We start from the raw sequence: 5,276 nt of genomic DNA, 5'->3' as shown, positions 1-5,276 counted from the left end.
CTCTTCAGATTTAGAAACTAGTAGCTCTTCTACCAGTGAAGGGGAGGTGGATGTTGCTTTCCTTTTAGTAGATAAAGAAAAGGATGAAAATGAAATTGTGCCACAGGTTCATGTGGAAGAAGAAGACACCCTTGGACCCTATGAGGTGATAGAAGAGCTTATGCAGCCAAAGGTGGAACCAAGCCAGAAACAAGAACTTTTGATAACGACATTGAGTCCAGATCTATCCTCCATGGAGAAAAACAGGTATTTGGAATTATTGTCTAAGTTCCCTAATCTTTTTATCACCTCATATACGATGAAATAAGGGGATTCAAAGGTGAGGAATTAAAGATAGATTTTAAGGAGGGTGCAAAACCTATAAGGCAAAAGCTTAGAAGGATGGGACGTGAACAGATGCAGGTTTTGAATGAAGAGGTGGACAAGCTTCTTAGAGCAGGTTTCATTACCTCATTTGACACCGCTGATTGGGTAAGCCCAATAGTAGTAACTCCAAAGAAGGATGGGAAATGGAGGGTTTGTGTGGATTTTAAACCCTTGAATGCGGCTACCAAGAAAGATCCTTATCCACTACCCTTCCTTGACGAGATTCTCAACATAGTAGTTGGTTTTGAAGGGTATAGTGTCTGTGATGTTTTTTCTGGTTACTCTCAATTGAAGATAGCCCCTGAAGATCAAAAGAAAACCACTTTCATTACACCCTGGGGTTGCTTCTGCTAAAAGTTCTTCCTTTGGGACTCACTTATGGTCCTGCTCATTACCAAAGGAGAGCTAATTGGGTACTATCTCCTTTCCTTGTTGGTAAGTTTGTTAGAGACTTCATTGATGATTTTTGTATATATAGCTCCATGCAAGATCATTTGTGAAAAGTTGGCTCTAGCTTTTGAGCGTTATGATGAGTGTGGTGGACAGCTCAATCCCAAGAAATGCTTCCTTGCACAACCAAGAGTAAAGCTCTTAGGGCATGTGGTTTCAGAAAATGGCATCAAAGTTGATTCAGATAAAGTGAAGTCTCTCATCCTTCTTCCTTCACCTAGAGATACCAAACAACTTGCCTTATTCATCCAAAAGGTGAAGTATATGACCAGGTTAATTTCTCTTTCTTCACAATTGCTTTATCCTTTGCGAACGAGCAGCTAAGCATGATCCATTGAATTGGACTATTTAATGTGAAAAAGTTTTTCAAAATGTCAAGGAAGTTTTGGGGGCTATGCCAACCATGCAAGCTCCTAATTTGGAATAGGTTTTCTATGTAAATCCATCTGTTGGAGATGATGTGATTGGTGCCATGTTATTACAAAAGGGGAAGGGTTATCATTTTATGCGCCCAGTTTATTCCTAACATTATTTTGGTGCCCCTATTGAGAGGAGCAACCTCAAGTTACCTTCAGTTGTTGACAAGTGGAAGAGATGGCAGCAAAGTTTCCAGAGTTTTATGGTCACACAACTGAGGATGTTGAGGATTTTGGGGGGAAGATGGAGTTTGCTTGTTTGCTTGTGTAGATAAGCAGGATCCCACAATGGTGTTGAGGATCTTCTATTATTGTTTGAAAGGAGATGCAAGGAATTGGTTGAGGGAGTATGAAGCCCAGTTGGTTGAAGGTTGCTCAACCTCCTCAAGTTGTTACATATGATGGGGCAAAGAAAGCATTTTGAAGAGATTCACAGGTGGAGGATCCATGAATGGTATGGCATGCTATACAGGGTCTTGTGTAGGGTGAAGACCAAAGTGTAGATGCATTTTTGAAGCAATTCAATGAGTCATGGGAGAAGTGGTGTGTGGCTTTAGGGGCTGAAAATCCCCCTTCCATGTTAAAGAAGGACATGTTTCTTGGTAGCTTGAAAAGTAGTCTACGTTGGAAGGTGGAGTTGAAGAAACCAAGAATTTTTGAAAAGCCAGTTAAAGGTGGAAAAGAATAAAGAGTGGAAGATGCAGCGTTTAAATTGGCTTGGGATAGCTATGGAACCCAAAATGGAAATGAAGGTGATGGAGAAACCAAGATTGCTTACCAGAGAGACATTGCCAGGACATGGTGAACAGGTTTCTCAAACAAGGAGCATGTAGTACAGTTTCAAGGGGCTGATGATCTTCATAAAGAAATGCAAGAGATGATGGGGTTGATGAAAAATCTTAGCATAAACATGATGGGTGGTGGAAGAGGCCAAGGTTACGGTTATGGTTATGGCTATGGCAATTCTGGGACAGCAGTAGTTGTTAGAGGTAGGGGTATGAATGGAAGAGGGGAGATGTTTCAATGTTACAATTGTGAATAATGGGGTCACAAAAGTCCTCAATGTGATAAACCAAGGAGAATGGGTGGTGATATGTTCCCTTTACCCTCACATATACCAAGTTGAGCACATGATTATGCAATTGAGATCAGGGGAGATCTAGAGCCTAGTGGCCTCACTATTGCTGAGGAGAAAGGGAAGACCAAGGTCGTGAGTGTGATTCATTTAGAGGAAGCTGGGACTAATCTGGATAGGGAGCATTAGAGCATTTCTTGCAATACAGTGAGTAGGCATATGAATAATACCACTGCCCCCTTCCCTTTTAGGAACTGACAGTTTGTCAGTCAAAGACTTTTTTTTCCCATTACCATTTCTCCAAAGAAAATCTCTAATAAAGTCAATATTAGATAATTTGGGAAGAATCTCATATTTTGGGAATCAATCACTCCATTTAATTTTGGATACATCTTAAACATGTCAACTCCAAACTTGTCGGAGATTGTAGATTCAGATTCTACTCTTCAAGATCTTTCCAATGATATGTCACATAAAGGGGTTTTGACAAAATTTTGGATAAGTTCACCATGATCTCATTTTTCAAATGGGAATGGGATTTTTTCCAAATTATCTAATATGGTGTTAATAGGGCCTATGGTTTTCTTCCAGTGACACTTCCCAACATTCAACATAGGGCACAAAAACATGACATAGGCATTCAGTACTGTATTGCAAATATCAACCCTGCTATGAAAGGGGACTTTGATGCCCTCCCACTTTTTCAATTTGTCCAAAAACCTATTTAAAGCCCACATTACTAGTTGTTTATTATAGTAATCCCAACACCAAAAGGTATACTAAGCAGTTTGGCAATCTGGCCTTTCTACACCACCTCATAGCCCCACCTTTGAATGTCAAAATCATTATCCTCAGTCATGCTTATAATTTTGGATTTCAAAATGTTGCATTTAGAGCCAGAGGCATTGGCAAACTCCTGCACTATCTCTAAGGCCAATCTCACATTATTGTTCTCAGCCATTAGAAACAATAAAGAATCATAAGCAAAACATTGTATGACTAATTGTTCACTATACTTGAGCTTTAGCCCAATAATATTCCCTTCAATGCTGATTCTAGAGAAATTATTAGAGGATGAGAGGCAATAGCAAATAGCAAGGGTGCTAGTGGACAACCTTGTCTGACTGATCTATTAATCTCAAACCCCCCTACCACTCTTCCATTTAGCAACACTTTAGAGTATCCTCCCCAGGATAAAGTGTAAATGCATGTTGCCATTTTGGTCCCAAAACCCAGTTTTTCCATCACTCTTGCTACAAATGACCAGTGAATCCTATCATATGCTTTCTCTAAATCCAATTGCAACATGCCATTGAATCTTTCATTGAGTCCATATTACACTGTGGATAGTATGGAGTGGTGTAGTTATGCCTAATCTTCATTTTGGCACATAAGTAACCTATCAACTCTGCTCTGAAACTAGGCCCTTGATCAGAAAGCAAATCAAGAGGTACTCCAAATTTGTAACACATGTCCTCATACACAAATTTTGCAACATCTTTAGCACCTATCTGCTTGACTGCTTTAGCTTCTGCCCACCTAGAAAGATAATCCACTGCAGTTAATACATAGCTTTTTCCCCGACTAGTAATAGAGGTAATGGACCCACAGCATCAATTCCCCATTTTTCAAATAGGTAATGGACCCACAGCATCAATTCCCTATTTTTCAAATACATTATAAGCTATTATGGTTTTCCAAAGCTCGGGTTTAAGTATCCTGTTTCCAAATGACTGACATTGTCTGCATGATTTGCACCAGTGGTGTACATCCTTTTGAACACTCGGCCATACATATCCTTCCTGCAAAATTTTTATGCAAAGTAATTTTGAATGCAAAATTTCCACCACAAGATCCTTCATGATTTTCCTCAAGGATCTTATACAACTCTTCCTTCCATGGTACACGTCTTAAAATCAAATCTGCTCCCCGCATATACATTACATCATCAATAAGTGTGTACCTGCTAGCTTTCCTTACAAAACCATACTTTTTAGACTTCTCAATCTCCTCAGGTATCTTGCCAGTCAACAAAAACTTCTCTTCTTTCTCCATACATTCCCTTTTACGATACAGAGGTACATTAGCTTTGAGCACAAATACCTCATTGATCGTACTCTGAGAGCAGCCTTATGTGCTTCTTCATTTTGGCTACGATCTATATGGCAAATGCTCCATGATTCAAACCTCTTAAGCAAGACTCTAATTCTGAAACACATTTCACATTTCTTTAAGTGAAGTATTCTTGCTCTTCCATATTCCAAGTACCTGTTTAATAACAAGAAGAGCATCACCTTTAATACAAAGTCAGCATACACCATACCTTAAACATATGTAGAATACTCAGCCTCATTATTGCTATGTGCATCCACCTTTATGCCTTTCTTACAAAGGAGCTTGCCCTGTGGATCATATAATACAAGACCTCCTGAAGCAGCATCATGATTTTTCCTATAATACAAGACCTCCTGAAGCAGCATCATGATTTTTCCTATAAGAGTCATCAAAAAACAAAAGATGTGCATTCCCAATCTCTACCACATTTTCAACAGTTTTCTTCACAGCCTCTTCTTTGATAAGGAGAGGAGTCTCCTTGTAAGTTAAAAGATCTGCCAAGGTGGCCCTAGTACTTTCCTCAACAAGGAATGAAAAAGTGAATTCCTGCAATTCCACAACCCATTTCATCACTGCCTTTGACATGTTGTTGCCATTAATAAGCTATGGTAAAAATGTGTAGCTTGTCAGGAAAACAAATGGCCGAGGTAGAAGATAATGGCGGAACCGTCAGCATGCATATACCACACTAAGCTCTACTTCTGACATGTTCTTTTCTGCCATAGTTTTGAAGTTTAAGTGAGTGTGAACACTTATGGCCATGTATATAAGTGAATTTCTATCATAATACAACATACTCTCCCATTGTGCAATTGAGTCTTACTCTTTCTAATCCTCTTGCTAATCTCTCTCCC

Source organism: Cibotium barometz, chromosome 16, assembly GCF_041138505.1.
Source record: "Cibotium barometz isolate CiBa-2024 chromosome 16, ASM4113850v1, whole genome shotgun sequence".
NCBI classification, from domain to species: domain Eukaryota; kingdom Viridiplantae; phylum Streptophyta; class Polypodiopsida; order Cyatheales; family Cibotiaceae; genus Cibotium; species Cibotium barometz.
This window is presented reverse-complemented; position numbering follows the sequence as displayed.